Raw genomic sequence first — 21,781 nt, 5'->3', positions numbered from 1 at the left:
TTTCGTCGACTACTTAATAAATGTGGTCTACTACGTAGTAGACGAAGTTATAAGGCAGTAGACGTAACCCTGGTCTACTACGTAGTAGACGAAGTTATAAGGCAGGGTTACGTCTACTGCCTTATAACTTCGTCTACTATATAGTAGACCACCTTTATTGAGTAGTCGACGAAAAAGCTGTCTACTACTTTGTAAAAATAATAGTAGACGACAGATAAAGGTGGTAGACAGAAATCCCGTCTACCGAATGGTGTAAAAAGATAATTTTTTTAAAAAAAAGTGTATTTTGTTTGAAGCCTTAAAAAAGTGTATTTTGAACAATTTCTCTAGTAGTAGGCTAGTTGATGTAGGTTTGGGCCATATTATTGTTGGGCCTGCATCTAATGCTAAGTTGGGCCAAGCTGTTGATCGGGCCACAGAATGGGACAATTGGGAAGCTGGAAACAAGTTTAGAAACACGTTTAGAAAACGTAGTGGAGAAGGATAAGAGGATGCTGACAAGTCAAAGACTTAAGGAGCAAGTAGAAGTTTATTCCAATTTGATTTGTTTCTTATTATATCTTACTAGCTTAAGACCCGCGGAATCGCGGGTTTATGCAAACATATTCGTTATAATGGAGCTAAAGATATGACGAACTATACGTATTACTTAATGAACTTTAGATATATGAGAAATCGAATCAAAATTTTCAAACATTATTAAAGCGTTTCGGTTTATCTTTATTATTGAATTGCAAAAAGTTGCCCATGGGATAGCACAAATAAAACTAAAAACCTTTACTTGCCAAACTTATGTTGATTCATATACTAATATTGTGTACAAAATTTAGATAGGTAAAGGCAATACCTTACGATGAGTAATATGAGTGATATTATGGCACCAAATGGTTGGCGACCCACTTGGCGCTATACTACCTATCCATGTTAAATTTTTGACATCCGCCAAACCCTTTGCTAGCGCAAATAGGAAGAAGCCTAATAGATTTGAAAAAACTATGATGTTCACAAACTTTGCCTCATTTGCAGTACTCATAACCGATGCTCCATTCTTTACACACATTTTCAATTACTTGGGAAATATAATTTAAAGAATACACGAGCCCAATTAAGACATTCTTTACACACATATGCAATGAAATATGTATAGTCCTTTACCAAGAGCAACTATTTCAGCAACCCTTAGTAATAAGGATTCCATTGCAAACTTACAAACTGATACCACCAATGACAATGAAAGTTCACTTGAAAAAATAAAGGTGCAAAAAAGAACAAAGAATTTGAACCTTGTAATATCTATTCCACCTGTAACATTTAACCTTCTTTTGGCTTCATTGTAGCTCATGACTCCCGTAATTATAAAAATCAATCTTGGCTAAACTGTACATCACTACTCTTTTATGTTCAGTGTTGGTTGTGAACTTTTAGGTCGTAGGCATGTTAGTTAACAACTGGAATCCATCTGTGTGAAACATGATTAACTAACATTACTGAATATTGAATATGTATATATATCACTGCAATTAAATAGTGTTAATTTTCCATTTTGTTAATATATTAAACCTATACTAAGATGTGCATAAGTAAAATATCCTAATCATCATTTTTATATTTGTTGCATTTAACCTTTAAAAATCTTTTCCTAATATTGCTATTTTGACGTACCTTAGTAGTCTTGCATTTCAACAATAATGGTTACTTTGCAAATAAATCTAAGTAAAATATAAAAAGGCAAGGTTTGAATAATAATCAACATATATCATATTTGAAGTTCTTAATGGTTTTGTAGGTTGATTGGTCTAAAATGAAATGCCCCGTCCTAATCCATCTGGATGAAGTCATCAACATTTGATCTCAGAGCGATGATTGACTCCAAGTAATGTCCTTAAAATGAGCAAATGCACAGCGGAAGATTTCTTTCATACCTGAGAATAAACATGATTTCAAATGTCAACCAACAGGTTGGTGAGTTCATTAGTTTAACATAAATAATCATTTCCATCATTTTAATAGACCACAAGATTTCATTTTCAGTTCTCATAAATATACGTCCCATACATAGAGACAAAAATAATCATTCATATGGATTGAACACCTGGTAACCGACATTCACAATATACATATAAGAATATCCCCATCATTCCGGGATCCTCCATCGGACATGATATAAATTTCGAAGTACTAAAGCATCCGGTACTTTGGATGGGGCTTGTTGGGCCCGATAGATCTATCTTTAGAGTTCGCGTCAATTAGGGTGTCTGTTCCCTAATTCTTAGATTACCAGACTTAATAAAAAGGGGCATATTCGATTTCGATCGTTCAACCATATAATGTAGTTTCAATTACTTGTGTCTATTTCGTAAAACAGTTATAAAAACAGCGCATGTATTCTCAGTCCCAAAAATATATATCACAAAAGCATTTAAAAAGGGATTAATGAAACTCACGCATATAAATATTGTAAAACAGTTAATAAAGCATTTGCATGTATTCTCAGCCCAAAAACGTAAAGAGTAAAGAGGGCAAATGAAACTCACGCATATAATTATTGTAAAACAGTTAATAAAGCATTTGCATGTATTCTCAGCCCAAAAACGTAAAGAGAAAAAAAGAGAGTAAATGAAACTCACCTAATGTATTTTGTAGTAAAAATACATATAATGTCATTGAACAACTAAACAATGCAGAGTTGGCCTCGGATTCACGAACCTATATCATTTGTATATTTATTAATACACATAATTGTAAGTTAATAAATTTATATATATAATAATTTATTAGTTATATTATTTTTATATTAATAATATATTTATGTTTCACATATTCCTTTTATATATAATAATATTTTGTTATGTTATATATGTATTAAATATATCTTTATATATCTATATATATCATTTGTTTATTAAGATAATTATTATAGTAATACCCGATTAATATTTGTAATGATAAATACGATAATGATAATACTTAATATTAGTAATAATGATAATAATGAAAATAATTCTATTAGTAATAAAAGTAATGATATTAATAATATATAAAAATATATTAATTTTATTGTTAGTGTTAGTCATGTTAATGATTTTCGAAATTACATAGTATTAATAATCATTATGTTGTACATATTAATACTTATAATGATAATAATAATAATAATAATAATAATAATAATAATAATAATAATAATAATAATAATAATGATTATGATACTTATAATGATAATTATAATACTGATAATAATTATAATACTAGTAATGATATTAATAATAATATTATAACTTATAAATTGATACAAGTATTAGTTTTTAATGAATAAATAATAAATTTTATGATTTTTATAGAAATTATAATAATATTCATAATATTCATAATCATAATAATAATAATGATAATAATACTAATAATACTACTAATACTTAATAATAATATCAATCAATAATAAGAATAATACCAATACCAATAACAATAATAATCTATAATAATAATAATAATAATAATAATAATAATAATAATAATAATAATAATAATAATAATAATAATAAAAATAATAATAAAAATAATAATAATAATAATAATAATAATATTCGATGATAATGATGATATACCTAATAAAAGGGATCTGCTTTTGTCGATGGTTCAAATGGATCGAAGATGGTAAACACGCAGGAGGAACAAGTCACGGTTCAAGGGTTTATTCAATTCATTAATCAAACACTCGATCAAGCAACAATCACTAATGTTTATTAGATCGTCGATTCATCATCATCACCATTAATCAACGTCATCACCAGTCTTCATTATCCCTTTTTATCGTCATCCTTCACCAATCGATCAGGTATTCGGTTCATTAATTGATAATTTGGATAATTGGTTTGATTATAGTTTCTTAATTTCATTATCTATTTATATATATTCCGTATTTTAATTGAATTGAATACAGGAAATAAAAAAAAAAAAAAATTTGTGTTCTTGAAGGATTAAGTGATAATCGATTATAGTTAATTACCTGTTTGTGGTTTTGATTATTAATTGTAGCAACAGCGAATCATAGGACAATTTGTGGCATGTTATTTGATTGAAGATCCATAAAGAAGCAAAAATTTGTGATTTGATTAAATAGGAAATTGTAGTGGCGTTCGTTGGTGATCTAGTGGTTTTGTAGATGGTGGGTTGCAATGGTTTCATAGAAATAGAAATTAACAAAAGCTGCAGGAGGTAGGTCGACCACTCAAGGGTTAAACCTGATCCGTTTAGCAACAACCGAACTCAACAGTGACGAGCAAGAAAAATAAGATATGGCGGTTGTTTGTTTGAGTAGGAAACAAAAGAAAAGAACTGCAGCAGCCAATTCCTAACATAATTTAAACAGAAGCTGTAACAGATAATATAGTTTGATTAGAACAAGCACAAAGGATGGTGTAGCAGTGGTGGTTTCTGATTGTTTCAGGTTCGATAGAAAAACAGAAAACAGAAGCGGGAACAGTGGGTTTCGAGCAGAATGATGGTGTGGTTGTACATGGTGTTTAGGATGCACTCGACCAGAAATAGAAACAGTAGGGTGTCGATTTAATATGATGAAGAAGAAAAGTGGTGAGTTTGGAGGGCGATGGTTGTTTGATGTTTTATTAAACGGTAACAGAAAAATGAAAGTGTAGCCGCAGTCGGCTTAGAATGGTGGTGCTTGGTCATCAAGGAGGGTAGTAATTTACAAGTTCCTGAATGGTATTTGGTTTTCTCATATAAAACATGAAATTTGAATAACTTGCAGGTGGTTGCTCGACAGTTGGAGGTGGTTTCATCGACAAATAACAGAAAACAAAATGGCAGCCGTAGCAACATTGGTGACTGAGAGTTCATATGGTGAAATTGATAATTTGCAAGTGAAGGTGTGAAGTGTTTTTCTCAAGTTGTAAGTATATGCCTAGTCTTATAGAATTTATTATGTAATTATAATATCAATGATTAAGTATGTAATACTATATAATATAAATGGTTCGTTTTGTTTGTCAATGGATAACAGGAAGGTAAAAGAAGATTACAAGTGGGTGTTTTAATGGTGGAGTTGTTGGGGAATATCAGGATAGGCTCTTGGTTAAGAAAAAGAAATAAAAAAAAAAATAGAGATAGTGATGATTTCTGTAGGATATGCATGAATACATAATGATAAAGTAATAAATATTATAAGATGTAGATGTTTTTGGTAATTTCTTGTTTGTCGATAATTCAAAAGACAATGTATTAATAATTGATTGATATGATGATTGTTATTGTAACAGAGATAGATAGATGGTTAGTTTTGATTAGTGGGTTTTAGGTGCATGTAACACTATATATATATATATATATATATATATATATATATATATATATATATATATATATATATATATATATATATATATATATATGATATTATATAACAAGTTGATGTGGACATTAAACAAACTTGTACTACATCATTATTATTAACGATAAATTGACAATTATATTGTAGTTTAACTCAATGATCATTTATTAGACTTGTTAAATGAATTAGAAACACGATCATATGGATAAACCAATATAGTATACGTTTTAGATATATATCTCAAACGAATGTTTAAGGGTTCTTATGGGATTACTTATTTGGTAGCACATGCCGCAAAAATTTATAAATCAATGTTCTCGGCCTCCTTAAAAGTTTGGTTTGAAATTCCGCCACTAATCTCAATTGTCCCAACTAGCTATATACGTGATCGTTACAATTTATTTATGGGACTAACTATTCAACTTCTTATATTATTTTGTATATATATATATATATATATATATATATATATATATATATATATATATATATATATATTAAATACATATTGAGAGTTGAAGCGAGTAAGTTTAAATCATTCAATTTACATTTAATATCTCGTTAAAGTTTTCAAGTTATTATATACACACACATATATCTATATATATATTTACAAACAGTTGTTCGTGAATCGTCGAAACTCGGTCGAGGTTTAAATGAATGTATAAACACAGTTTAAAATTCTTGAGATTCAACTTAACGAACTTTGCTTATCGTGTCGGAAACATATAAAGATTAAAGTTTAAATTTGGTCAGAAATTCCCGGGTCGTCACAGTACCTACCCGTTAAAGAAATTTCGTCCCGAAATTTGATCGTGATCGTCATGACTAATCATAAAAATATTTTTATGACGAATATGTGTTGATATATAGAGTTTTATCATTATTGAGTAATATAGATAAAACGATTCGATTACTTGAAGAGTACAAGTGAAGCTATCGTAAAAGGTATGAAATGAGAAATAAAGTTTCGTCTTAACTTTTGACGTTGTCTTGGTTGAATTTAGAAAATAAGGTGCGTCTTAACTTTTGACGTCCTCTCGGGTGAATTCCGGAATTCAAGGGATATAAAGAAAATCTTCGAAATCTAAAAGATTTGATTCTTCGGCGAGTAAGGAAATTAAGATCTCTATAATTAAATACAGTGATCTGCCTCGATTACTCTGTCTGATATTTTCATTATAAATTAAACTCTTCCTTCCCATTATTCTCACCATTCCTATACTTTCTTTCTCAGTTCATATATCCAAAAGATTGTAAAAATGCTTAATCCGGTTCTAGTCCTTGTCCTTCTTCTGTCAATCACTTCTGTCTTCCTCCTTTTTCATCTACCACCGGAGGAATTTGTTTATTTCTACTTTCCCCTCGGGGTTATAATGTTTTTAATTCTCCCGTGTCTTTATGTTGCGATAACCATTGATATACACGGTTTGTGAAATGTCCCGTTCTTATTGATTAAAAACGTTCCATATTAATTGATTTCGTTGCGAGGTTTTGACCTCTATATGAGACGTTTTTCAAAGACTGCATTCATTTTAAAACAAACCATAACCTTTATTTCATCAATAAAGGTTTAAAAAGCTTTACGTAGATTATCAAATAATGATAATCTAAAATATCCTGTTTACACACGACCATTACATAATGGTTTACAATACAAATATGTTACAACAAAATAAGTTTCTTGAATGCAGTTTTTACACAATATCATACAAGCATGGACTCCAAATCTCGTCCTTATTTAAGTATGCGACAGCGGAAGCTCTTAATAATCACCTGAGAATAAACATGCTTAAAACGTCAACAAAAATGTTGGTGAGTTATAGGTTTAACCTATATATATCAAATCATAATAATAGACCACAAGATTTCATATTTCAATACACATCCCATACATAGAGATAAAAATCATTCATATGGTGAACACCTGGTAACCGACATTAACAAGATGCATATATAAGAATATCCCCATCATTCCGGGACACCCTTCGGATATGATATAAATTTCGAAGTACTAAAGCATCCGGTACTTTGGATGGGGTTTGTTAGGCCCAATAGATCTATCTTTAGGATTCGCGTCAATTAAGGTGTCTGTTTCCTAATTCTTAGATTACCAGACTTAATAAAAAGGGGCACATTCGATTTCGATAATTCAACCATAGAATGTAGTTTCACGTACTTGTGTCTATTTTGTAAATCATTTATAAAACCTGCATGTATTCTCATCCCAAAAATATTAGATTTTAAAAGTGGGACTATAACTCACTTTCACAGATTTTTACTTCGTCGGGAAGTAAGTCTTGGCCACTGGTTGATTCACGAACCTATAACAATATATACATATATATCAAAGTATGTTCAAAATATATTTACAACACTTTTAATATATTTTGATGTTTTAAGTTTATTAAGTCAGCTGTCCTCGTTAGTAACCTACAACTAGTTGTCCACAGTTAGATGTACAGAAATAAATCGATAAATATTATCTTGAATCAATCCACGACCCAGTGTATACGTATCTCAGTATTGATCACAACTCAAACTATATATATTTTGGAATCAACCTCAACCCTGTATAGCTAACTCCAACATTCACATATAGAGTGTCTATGGTTGTTCCGAAATATATATAGATGTGTCGACATGATAGGTCGAAACATTGTATACGTGTCTATGGTATCTCAAGATTACATAATATACAATACAAGTTGATTAAGTTATGGTTGGAATAGATTTGTTACCAATTTTTACGTAGCTAAAATGAGAAAAATTATCCAATCTTGTTTTACCCATAACTTCTTCATTTTAAATCCGTTTTGAGTGAATCAAAATGCTATGGTTTCATATTGAACTCTATTTTATGAATCTAAACAGAATAAGTATAGGTTTATAGTCGGAAAAATAAGTTACAAGTCATTTTTGTAAAGGTAGTCATTTCAGTCGAAAGAACGACGTCTAGATGACCATTTTAGAAAACATACTTCCACTTTGAGTTTAACCATAATTTTTGGATATAGTTTCATGTTCATAATAAAAATCATTTTCTCAGAATAACAACTTTTAAATCAAAGTTTATCATAGTTTTTAATTAACTAACCCAAAACAGCCCGCGGTGTTACTACGACGGCGTAAATCCGGTTTTACGGTGTTTTTCGTGTCTCCAGGTTTTAAATCATTAAGTTAGCATATCATATAGATATAGAACATGTGTTTAGTTGATTTTAAAAGTCATGTTAGAAGGATTAACTTTTGTTTGCGAACAAGTTTAGAATTAACTAAACTATGTTCTAGTGATTACAAGTTTAAACCTTCGAATAAGATAGCTTTATATGTATGAATCGAATAATGTTATGAACATCATTACTACCTTAAGTTCCTTGGATAAACCTACTGGAAAAGAGAAAAATGGATCTAGCTTCAACGGATCCTTGGATGGCTCGAAGTTCTTGAAGCAGAATCATGACACGAAAACAAGTTCAAGTAAGATCATCACTTGAAATAAGATTGTTATAGTTATAGAAATTGAACCAAAGTTTGAATATGATTATTACCTTGTATTAGAATGATAACCTACTGTAAGAAACAAAGATTTCTTGAGGTTGGATGATCACCTTACAAGATTGAAAGTGAGCTAGCAAACTTGAAAGTATTCTTGATTTTATGTAACTAGAACTTGTAGAATATATGAAGAACACTTAGAACTTGAAGATAGAACTTGAGAGAGATCAATTAGATGAAGAAAATTGAAGAATGAAAGTGTTTGTAGGTGTTTTTGGTCATTGGTGTATGGATTAGATATAAAGGATATGTAATTTTGTTTTCATGTAAATAAGTCATGAATGATTACTCATATTTTTGTAATTTTATGAGATATTTCATGCTAGTTGCCAAATGATGGTTCCCACATGTGTTAGGTGACTCACATGGGCTGCTAAGAGCTGATCATTGGAGTGTATATACCAATAGTACATACATCTAAAAGTTGTGTATTGTACGAGTACGAATACAGGTGCATACGAGTAGAATTGTTGATGAAACTGAACGAGGATGTAATTGTAAGCATTTTTGTTAAGTAGAAGTATTTTGATAAGTGTATTGAAGTCTTTCAAAAGTGTATAAATACATATTAAAACACTACATGTATATATATTTTAACTGAGTCGTTAAGTCATCGTTAGTCGTTACATGTAAGTGTTGTTTTGAAACCTTTAGGTTAACGATCTTGTTAAATGTTGTTAACCCAATGTTTATAATATCAAATGAGATTTTAAATTATTATATTATCATGATATTATCATGTATGAATATCTCTTAATATGATATATATATACATTAAATGTCTTTACAACGATAATCGTTACATATATGTCTCGTTTAAAAATCATTAAGTTAGTAGTCTTGTTTTTACATATGTAGTTCATTGTTAATATACTTAATGATATGTTTACTTATCATAGTATCATGTTAACTATATATATATCCATATATATGTCATCATATAGTTTTTACAAGTTTTAACGTTCGTGAATCACCGGTCAACTTGGGTGGTCAATTGTCTATATGAAACATATTTCAATTAATCAAGTCTTAACAAGTTTGATTGCTTAACATGTTGGAAACATTTAATTATGTAAATATCAATCTCAATTAATATATATAAACATTTAATCATGCGTCGTATAATTTTGTTCATGAATCTTCAATTGTCTAGACGCATAAGCAATCACCTTCGTTCGTTGCATTAATACACAACCGAGACCTTGATTTGATGCGTCACAATAAATCACAAAATCATCATTCCCTTCAGGCAATGACAATATAGGTGCCGTAGTTAGCTTTTTCTTCAATAACTGAAACGCTTTCTCTTGTTCATCATTCCATTAAAATTTCTTCCTTTTATGCGTTAATGCAGTCAAGGGTTTTGCTATTCTGGAAAAGTCTTGGATGAACCTTCTGTAGTAACCAGCTAGTCCTAAAAACTGGCGTATGTGTTTCGGAGTTTTCGGGGTTTCCCACTTTTCAACAGTTTCTATCTTTGCCGGATCCACCTTAATACCTTCTTTGTTCACTATGTGACCGAGGAATTGAACTTCTTCCAACCAAAATGCACACTTTGAAAACTTAGCGTACAATTCTTCCTTCCTCAATACTTCTAACACCTTTCTCAAATGTTCACCGTGTTCTTGGTCATTCTTTGAGTAAATAAGTATGTCATCAATGAAAACAATGACAAACTTGTCAAGGTATGGTCCACACACTCGGTTCATAAAGTCCATGAACACAGCTGGTGCATTAGTTAAACCAAACAGCATGACCATAAACTCGTAATGACCGTAACGTGTTCTGAAAGCAGTCTTTGAAATATCATCTTCTTTCACCCGCATTTGATGATACCCGGAACGTAAGTCAATCTTTGAATAAACAGATGAGCCTTGTAGTTGATCAAATAAGTCGTCGATTCTCGGTAGTGGGTAGCGGTTCTTGATGGTAAGTTTGTTCAACTCTCGGTAGTCGATACACAACCTGAATGTGCCATCTTTCTTCTTGACAAACAAAATAGGAGCTCCCCACGGTGATGTGCTTGGTCGAATGAAACCACGCTCTAAAAGTTCTTGTAATTGACTTTGCAGTTCTTTCATCTCGCTGGGTGCGAGTCTGTAAGGAGCACGAGCTATTGGTGCAGCTCCTGGTACAAGATCTATTTGAAATTCAACGGATCGATGTGGGGGTAATCCCGGTAATTCTTTCGGAAATACATCGGGAAATTCTTTTGCAATGGGAACATCATTGATGCTCTTTTCTTCAGTTTGTACTTTCTCGACGTGTGCTAGAACAGCATAGCAACCTTTTCTTATTAGTTTTTGTGCCTTCAAATTACTAATAAGATGTAGCTTCGTGTTGCCCTTTTCTCGGTACACCATTAAGGGTTTTCCTTTTTCTCATATAATGTGAATTGCATTTTTGTAACAAACGATCTCTGCTTTCACTTCTTTCAACCAGTCCATACCGATTATCACATCAAAACTCCCTAACTCTACTGGTATCAAATCAATCTTAAATGTTTCGCTAACCAGTTTAATTTCTCGATTCTGACATATATTATCTGCTGAAATTAATTTACCATTTGCTAATTCGAGTAAAAATTTACTATCCAAAGGCGTCAATGGACAACTTAATTTAGCACAAAAATCTCTACTCATATAGCTTCTATCCGCACCAGAATCAAATAAAACGTAAGCAGATTTATTGTCAATAAGAAACGTACCCGTAACAAGCTCCGGGTCTTCCTGTGCCTCTGCCGCATTAATATTGAAAACTCTTCCTCGACCTTGTCCATTCGTGTTCTCCTGGTTCGGGCAATTTCTAATAATGTGGCCCGGTTTTCCACATTTATAACAAACTACATTGGCATAACTTGCTCCGACACTACTTGCTCCGCCATTACTCGTTCCGACACCATTTGTTCCTTTCGTTCTATTAACCCCTGGTCCGTAGACCTCACACTTCGCCGCGCTATGACCATTTCTTTTACACTTGTTGCAAAATTTGGTACAGAACCCCGAGTGATACTTTTCACACCTTTGGCATAGCTGCTTCTGATTGTTGTTGTTGTTGCGGTTATTATTGTTGTTGGGATGATTATTGTAGTTGCTGTTGTTGTTGTTGTTGTTGTTGGGCCGTTTGTTGTAGTTGCGATTGATGTTGTGATTGTTGGGATAATTGTTGCGATTATTGTTGTAATTGCTGTTTTTGTTGTATTGGTGATTCTTATCACCGTTTTCCTCCCACTTTCTTTTGACTTGCTTCACATTGGCCTCTTCAGCAGTATGTTCTTTAATTCTTTCTTCAATCTGGTTCACTAGTTTGTGAGCCATTCTACATGCCTGTTGTATGGAGGCGGGCTCGTGTGAACTTATATCTTCTTGGATTCTTTCCGGTAATCCTTTCACAAACGCGTCGATCTTCTCTTCCTCATCTTCGAATGCTCCCGGACACAATAGGCACAATTCTGTGAATCGTCTTTCGTATGTGGTAATATCAAATCCTTGGGTTCGTAACCCTCTAAGTTCTGTCTTGAGCTTATTGACCTCGGTTCTGGGACGGTACTTCTCGTTCATCAAGTGCTTGAATGCTGACTACGGTAGTGCGTACGCATCGTCTTGTCCCACTTGCTCTAGATAGGTATTCCACCATGTTAACGCAGAACCTGTGAAGGTATGCGTAGCGTACTTCAATTTGTCCTCTTCAGCACACTTACTTATGGCAAACACCGATTCGACCTTCTCGGTCCACCGTTTCAATCCGATCGGTCCTTCGGTTTCATCAAATTCCAAAGGTTTGCAGGCAGTGAATTCTTTGTAGGTGCACCCTACACGATTTCCTGTACTGCTAGATCCAAGGTTATGGTTGGTATGAAGCGTAGCCTGTACTGCGGCTATGTTTGAAGCTAGAAAAGTATGGAATTCCTCTTCATTCATATTCACGGTGTGTCGAGTAGTCGGTGCCATTTCCTTCAAAATAGTCAAATGGAACAAGTTAATCATACAGAATATTAAGAGTAGTTAATAGTATTTCGTAGCATAATATGAACTCATTTATAAAAGCTTTTTCTTCATATTAGCGTTTTATAAGTTTAAATTCGGGTAGTACCTACCCGTTAAGTTCATACTTAGTAGCTAATATACAATTCAACTACTACAATTCTATATGAAAAACTGATTATAATAATATTTCGCGTTCAAACTTTTACACAATATTTTACAAACTTACAATACCGCTTATTTTACATATAGCATGAAATATAGCACACAATAAATTTGATACAAGATGGTTGTGAAGATAATTCTAGCTAGTACACAAGTCGTTCAGCAAAGGCAATAAAGACACGTAATTCATACGTCCAGAAAAAAGTCATGCATTCTGGTTTTACTAGGATTACTTCCCATCCTTGGTCTTGTGGAACATAACCGTTATGGCCGTTGATAAGACAGCGTGTTGTAACGTCGTCAAATTGACGAGGGTTACGTAATGTCCAACAGTCCCGTAACAATCTAAAAACCTCATTTCTTATCCCAATTACCGACTCCGTCACTTGTGGGAACGTTTTGTTTAATAGTTGTAGCCCGATGTTCTTGTTCTCACTTTGGTGAGAAGCGAACATTACTAATCCGTAAGCATAACATGCTTCTTTATGTTGCATGTTAGCCGCTTTTTCTAAATCACGAAGTCCAATATTCGGATATATTGAGTCAAAATAATTTCTTAACCCATTGCGTAAAATAGCATTTGGGTTCCCCGCAATATATGCGTCAAAGTAAACACATCGTAACTTATGGATTTCCCAATGTGATATCCCCCATCTTTCGAACGAAAGCCTTTTATAAACCAAGGCATTCTTGGAACGTTCTTCGAATGTCTTACAAACTGATCTCACCTTAAATAGTTGTGCCGAAGAATTCTGACCGACTCTAGACAAGATTTCATCAATCATGTCTCCGGGTAGGTCTCTTAAAATATTAGGTTGTCTATCCATTTTGTGTTTTTATACTGTAAAATAGACAAGAGTTAGATTCATAAAAAAAATACTTATTAATACAAGCAATTTTTACATATATCATAAAGCATAAGCACACTATATTACATATATTACACCACACGAATACAACTATCTTATTCCGACTCGCTTGTTTCTTCTTCTTCGGTTTTGGTTCGTTTTGCTAAGTTTCTAGGGATATATGATGTTCCCCTAATACGAGCTGTTGTTTTCCACATTGGTTTAGAAAAACCTGGTGGTTTAGAGGTTCCCGGGTCATTGTTACAACTTAAGGACTTCGGGGGTTGATGATACATATAAAGTTCATCGGGGTTGGAATTAGATTTCTCTATTTTTATGCCCTTTCCCTTATTATTTTCTTTTTCCTTTTTAAATTCAGTTGGGGTAATTTCTATAACATCATCGGAATTCTCGTCGGAATCCGATTCATCAGAGAATTGGTAATCCTCCCAATATTTTGCTTCCTTGGCGGAAACACCATTGACCATAATTAACCTTGGTCGGTTGGTTGAGGATTTTCTTTTACTTAACCGTTTTATTATTTCCCCCACCGGTTCTATTTCTTCATCCGGTTCCGATTCTTCTTCCGGTTCCGATTCTTCTTCCGGTTCCGACTCTTCTTCCGGTTCCTCTTCGGGAACTTGTGAATCAGTCCACGAATCATTCCAATTTACATTTGACTCTTCATTATTATTAGGTGAGTCAATGGGACTTGTTCTAGAGGTAGACATCTATCACATAATATCAAACGCGTTAAGAGATTAATATATCACATAATATTCACATGTTAAAAATATATAGTTTCCAACAAAATTTGTTAAGCAATCATTTTTCAAGTAAACACGGTCGAAGTCCAGACTCACTAATGCATCCTAACAAACTCGATAAGACACACTAATGCAAAATTCTGGTTCTCTAAGACCAACGCTCGGATACCAACTTAAATGTCCCGTTCTTATTGATTAAAAACGTTCCATATTAATTGATTTCGTTGCGAGGTTTTGACCTCTATATGAGACGTTTTTCAAAGACTGCATTCATTTTAAAACAAACCGTAACCTTTATTTCATCAATAAAGGTTTAAAAAGCTTTACGTAGATTATCAAATAATGATAATCTAAAATATCCTGTTTACACACGACCATTACATAATGGTTTACAATACAAATATGTTACAACAAAATAAGTTTCTTGAATGTAGTTTTTACACAATATCATACAAGCATGGACTCCAAATCTCGTCCTTATTTAAGTATGCGACAGCGGAAGCTCTTAATAATCACCTGAGAATAAACATGCTTAAAACGTCAACAAAAATGTTGGTGAGTTATAGGTTTAACCTATATATATCAAATCATAATAATAGACCACAAGATTTCATATTTCAATACACATCCCATACATAGAGATAAAAATCATTCATATGGTGAACACCTGGTAACCGACATTAACAAGATGCATATATAAGAATATCCCCATCATTCCGGGACACCCTTCGGATATGATATAAATTTCGAAGTACTAAAGCATCCGGTACTTTGGATGGGGTTTGTTAGGCCCAATAGATCTATCTTTAGGATTCGCGTCAATTAAGGTGTCTGTTCCCTAATTCTTAGATTACCAGACTTAATAAAAAGGGGCATATTCGATTTCGATAATTCAACCATAGAATGTAGTTTCACGTACTTGTGTCTATTTTGTAAATCATTTATAAAACCTGCATGTATTCTCATCCCAAAAATATTAGATTTTAAAAGTGGGACTATAACTCACTTTCACAGATTTTTACTTCGTCGGGAAGTAAGTCTTGGCCACTGGTTGATTCACGAACCTATAACAATATATACATATATATCAAAGTATGTTCAAAATATATTTACAACACTTTTAATATATTTTGATGTTTTAAGTTTATTAAGTCAGCTGTCCTCGTTAGTAACCTACAACTAGTTGTCCACAGTTAGATGTACAGAAATAAATCGATAAATATTATCTTGAATCAATCCACGACCCAGTGTATACGTATCTCAGTATTGATCACAACTCAAACTATATATATTTTGGAATCAACCTCAACCCTGTATAGCTAACTCCAACATTCACATATAGAGTGTCTATGGTTGTTCCGAAATATATATAGATGTGTCGACATGATAGGTCGAAACATTGTATACGTGTCTATGGTATCTCAAGATTACATAATATACAATACAAGTTGATTAAGTTATGGTTGGAATAGATTTGTTACCAATTTTTACGTAGCTAAAATGAGAAAAATTATCCAATCTTGTTTTACCCATAACTTCTTCATTTTAAATCCGTTTTGAGTGAATCAAATTGCTATGGTTTCATATTGAACTCTATTTTATGAATATAAACAGAAAAAGTATAGGTTTATAGTCGGAAAAATAAGTTACAAGTCATTTTTGTAAAGGTAGTCATTTCAGTCGAAAGAACGACGTCTAGATGACCATTTTAGAAAACATACTTCCACTTTGAGTTTAACTATAATTTTTGGATATAGTTTCATGTTCATAATAAAAATCATTTTCTCAGAATAACAACTTTTAAATAAAAGTTTATCATAGTTTTTAATTAACTAACCCAAAACAGCCCGCGGTGTTACTACGACGGCGTAAATCTGGTTTTACGGTGTTTTTCGTGTCTCCAGGTTTTAAATCATTAAGTTAGCATATCATATAGATATAGAACATGTGTTTAGTTGATTTTAAAAGTCATGTTAGAAGGATTAACTTTTGTTTGCGAACAAGTTTAGAATTAACTAAACTATGTTCTAGTGATTACAAGTTTAAACCTTCGAATAAGATAGCTTTATATGTATGAATCGAATGATGTTATGAACATCATTACTACCTTAAGTTCCTTGGATAAACCTACTGGAAAAGAGAAAAATGGATCTAGCTTCAACGGATCCTTGGATGGCTCGAAGTTCTTGAAGCAGAATCATGACACGAAAACAAGTTCAAGTAAGATCATCACTTGAAATAAGATTGTTATAGTTATAGAAATTGAACCAAAGTTTGAATATGATTATTACCTTGTATTAGAATGATAACCTACTGTAAGAAACAAAGATTTCTTGAGGTTGGATGATCACCTTACAAGATTGAAAGTGAGCTAGCAAACTTGAAAGTATTCTTGATTTTATGTAACTAGAACTTTTGGAATTTATGAAGAACACTTAGAACTTGAAGATAGAACTTGAGAGAGATCAATTAGATGAAGAAAATTGAAGAATGAAAGTGTTTGTAGGTGTTTTTGGTCGTTGGTGTATGGATTAGATATAAAGGATATGTAATTTTGTTTTCATGTAAATAAGTCATGAATGATTACTCATATTTTTGTAATTTTATGAGATATTTCATGCTAGTTGCCAAATGATGGTTCCCACATGTGTTAGGTGACTCACATGGGCTACTAAGAGCTGATCATTGGAGTGTATATACCAATAGTACATACATCTAAAAGCTGTGTATTGTACGAGTACGAATACAGGTGCATACGAGTAGAATTGTTGATGAAACTGAACGAGGATGTAATTGTAAGCATTTTTGTTAATTAGAAGTATTTTGATAAGTGTATTGAAGTCTTTAAAAAGTGTATAAATACATATTAAAACACTACATGTATATACATTTTAACTGAGTCGTTAAGTCATCGTTAGTCGTTACATGTAAGTGTTGTTTTGAAACCTTTAGGTTAACGATCTTGTTAAATGTTGCTAACCCAATGTTTATAATATCAAATGAGATTTTAAATTATTATATTATCATGATATTATCATGTATGAATATCTCTTAATATGATATATATACATTAAATGTCTTTACAACGATAATCGTTACATATATGTCTCGTTTAAAAATCATTAAGTTAGTAGTCTTGTTTTTACATATGTAGTTCATTGTTAATATACTTAATGATATGTTTACTTATCATAGTATCATGTTAACTATATATATATCCATATATATGTCTTCATATAGTTTTTACAAGTTTTAACGTTCGTGAATCACCGGTCAACTTGGGTGGTCAATTGTCTATATGAAACATATTTCAATTAATCAAGTCTTAACAAGTTTGATTGCTTAACATGTTAGAAACATTTAATTATGTAAATATCAATCTCAATTAATATATATAAACATGGAAAAGTTCGGGTCACTACAGTTTGTAATTTGTGTGTTGTTATCGGGCTTTATATTCTCCCTTATATTTCAAAGCTCTATGCTTTTGTTTTCTCTTCCCGACTTCAAATCAAGCGAATAATGGTCCAGAATTTGTAGATATAGAGTTTCGAATGATTATAATGTTTAAAGCGGGAAGGAACGTGATAGCACGATTTGATTTTCAAATTTATCAACATCACGGAAGATAGAACCATCAAGAATACATTTTCTTGATTTGTTCATGAGTTAAGTAGAATGAAAGAGTTATGTGGCATGACACATGATGACGTTATAATATGTGAATCATCATGTTCCATTTAGAAACTCAGCATGACTTACTGTAATATAATCACGTTGATCAAGTGTCATTATATTATACTAACTCATGCATCAGTTCCCAACATTACTTCAATAACATTCATATTTTAAGCTCGAAAGTTTACAGAATATAGAAACTAACAGTTTCTATATGATGTAACACTGATAGCATAAAGAAATTAATGATTTCAGATAAGAATAGTTATAAAAATAACTTCAGAAATATGGAGGATATTTATAATGAAAGATATGATTATATATTGGAATTACTAATATCGAAGGATGGTGAAGAATATCGTCCACAAGGGTTTAGAGTAAGGAGCAAGATATTCGCTAAAGACTTCAGCAGACATTGAATCATTTAGATTCTTTGAAGTCAAACTTATTCTTTGTGATTTGTCCACGGCTTTCTTCATAGTTTCGCATAATCTGCTTTTCGGTACTAAATTTTCTCTTGAATGTTTCCAATATATTGATACACAGGAAGCACGAAGAGGTATATAATTTCGGACTAGAATATTTTTGAAAATATCCTCAGAAATATCGAAGATATTGATGATGATATTTTGGAATTTCTAAGTTCGATGGTTGATGGAGAAAGATTTTCCGAAAGATTTTAACATGACTTCGGAGCAAGATATTCTCTAAAGATTTCGACTGATCCAGAATTACCTGAATTCTTTGAATATAGGGTTTGGTTCTTGTATTTGTCCTTGGTCTCCTTCATGGTAGCTCAATCTATTTTTCAATACCCAATTTTCTATCGAGCGTTCCTAACACTCCTTTCTTTATCATCAAACTTTTGGTCGTTTAGACCATCTACCATTTTTCTGTTTCCTCTGCATTTAATGCTATGATATCTGAATCATCGGTTATTAATCCGAGGTGGTTTCAGGAAAATTGTGTTTTTAGATGATTAAACGCTGATGGTAATATGGTGGAATATAAAAAAAATTCTCCGGTATCAAAAGGGTAATTGCATATATATCAGGATTATAGTAAGACTACTTCGAATGAAAAGTCGAAGTTGACTTGCTGGAGCTGTGAGAAAATTGGCTACTTTGAAAAGGGATCGTAAAGTTATTTTTGCTAATAAATGCCAAAGGATCTGACGCGGTTATGTGTTAAACTTTTACTCAGTTGCCGAGAGTTTCTCAGGTGCATAACTATATGCTTAAATCTTTCTTTCCGTAGATGAAGTGCGGTTGATTCATCCTATCGATTGAGGTGTTTTCAAGAATCATAAAGAGTTTGAGCGCAGATTGTAATCGTCAAGATACAATTGAGGTTTAAGATGAAGTCAAATGGCAAACTTGAAGAATTGTTTAATTTCATATGTTATAATCAATATTTTAATTCCTTTTTATTTGTCCAATGTGATTAGTCCACAGTCGATAGTCCACAGTTAACAATCCAATGATTCATATATGGTTTATTATATAATATTCGAATTAATTAATACGTATCGTGACCCGTATACATCTCGGACTCGATCACAACTCAAATTATATATATTATTGTAGAATCAACCTCAACCTTGTATAGAGAACTTGTTCATTACTGTATATAGATCGTCTATGGTTATTCCAAATAATATATATAAATGCGTCGATATGATATGTCAAAACCTTGTATACGTGTCCCGATATTTAAAGTGCGTAAAATAAATAACAGAAATTAAATAACGATAAATAAAGTGCGTAAAGTAAATAACAGAAATTAAATGACGATAATTAAAATTGCGAGAATGTAAATTGCGATAAATAAAATGTAATACGGAATTAACAGTTAGCTAGGATCTTGTTAGCGTGGTTTCTTAACAAAATTTCATATTGTTAATTAGTCTGTTTCTAATCAATTTTTATTGTGTCCATTATTTCTTCATTATGCCACTTGTTGAATTCTGATAAGTTAAAATCCAAATATGAAATTGAATTTAAATGAAAATAGTTATTCTTTGGTGAACGGATACGTATATCGGTGGTTGTAAATAGGGTAGTAAATGATCGTTGAATCAATTTCGAAGAATGTACAGTGTAACTTATTAATGCGAAATCCCAATATTTCTAGGGTATTACCTACCCGTTAAAATATTTTCATCATTAACAGTTTGTACGAAAGAATTTTTAATTATAATCTTTATGAAAATATATATACATATATATTTTCTTCAGATATAATCATGGATTTAATGAGTCAATATGATATTAAACTCATTTGATTTATTGTTAGAACAAGAATATATAATCTCTAAAACATTAGAGATTACATAATCGCCATACTGAACGAAGATAATAGATGTAGAACGCTACGTAGAATGATGATTAAGTTCGAGGTATAGATTGTGATGTTGAGGCGTGTGTTGTTATGGTTTATGTGTTGCTGGTGGTACTGTTGATGCTGTTGTTGTTGCTGAAGCTGGTACATTTTGTACCATATTTTCCAAGGCTACAGCTCGGGCGCGAAACTCGTTGACTTTTATTACTTCGGGATGATTGTCGGTAGGAACGAGCGAATGAATAAGGTTTAAAATTGTGGATAGAATATAATTGTGACGTGTTATTCTGGAAATGAGGCTGAAAATGGTGTTTCAGATAGGTTAGCCGGTAAGTGCTTCAGGTTCTTTGCCAATCGGTGAATTCGGTTGGGGGAAGGGATCGCCTTCTGCGCGTCTCCATTGATTAAGTCGACTACGAACTCATCAGATGAATTGGGAATGGATGATTGGTTGATTCATTCTGGTTATACTGCTTTCGGAGTTCGAGTGGAAATTCTTATCGTAATAGTTGTCGGAATAACTATCGTAATAGCTATCGAAATCTGAAGGACTCGAACTGGTTGAGGGATTCATCTCGTACGATCAGATGAAAGATTTTCGATAAGAAATAGATTATAGGATGTAGATTACTACTCTGCAATACATAATTTACATATGCATATATAATACTAAAATCCCATAAGTTACGGAGGAATATACGGAGTATGTCAGGCAGAGTTTACAGTAATAGATATGCTAAGATATGAATTAGCGGATACGCTAAGATATAAGTTTTGTCTATACACTATTTATGCAATCAATGCAGTAAGATGTGTCTAGACTAGGAATGATAAGCAGGTAATTTCCTAAGGATAATAAGTAGATGATTTCCGACTAGAAATGATAAGCAAAACTTTTGACATGCAGACACGGTCGAAGTCCAGACTCACTAATGCATCCTAACGACTATCGGTTAGACTCACTAATGCAAGACCTGGTTCGCTAAGACCTCCGCTCTGATACCAACTGAAATGCCCCGTCCTAATCCATCTGGACGAAGTCATCAACATTTGATCTCAGAGCGATGATTGACTCCAAGTAATGTCCTTAAAATG

General features: G+C 32.3%; 1 protein-coding gene across 21 annotated transcripts in view; it reads right to left on the bottom strand.

Annotated features, from left to right (window-relative positions):
* Positions 1 to 1,046: 1,046 nt before the first annotated feature.
* LOC139840222 (uncharacterized) overlaps positions 1,047 to 21,781 on the bottom strand; it is a 29,271-nt gene continuing 8,536 nt past the window's right edge. For 16 of the 21 annotated variants that reach the window (XM_071830465.1, XM_071830464.1, XM_071830467.1 and 13 more), the window contains 2 exons: positions 1,663 to 1,796; positions 1,047 to 1,459 (listed from right to left, as the gene is read on the bottom strand). The gene's annotated coding sequence lies outside the window, so the exon portion shown is untranslated. The remainder of the gene's footprint in view (positions 1,460 to 1,662; positions 1,797 to 21,781) is intronic. The other 5 variants (XM_071830447.1, XM_071830455.1, XM_071830451.1 and 2 more) reach the window with 1 other exon arrangement.

This window comes from Rutidosis leptorrhynchoides, chromosome 4 (genome assembly GCF_046630445.1).
Source record: "Rutidosis leptorrhynchoides isolate AG116_Rl617_1_P2 chromosome 4, CSIRO_AGI_Rlap_v1, whole genome shotgun sequence".
NCBI classification, from domain to species: Eukaryota; Viridiplantae; Streptophyta; class Magnoliopsida; order Asterales; family Asteraceae; genus Rutidosis; species Rutidosis leptorrhynchoides.
This window is presented reverse-complemented; position numbering and strand designations above follow the sequence as displayed.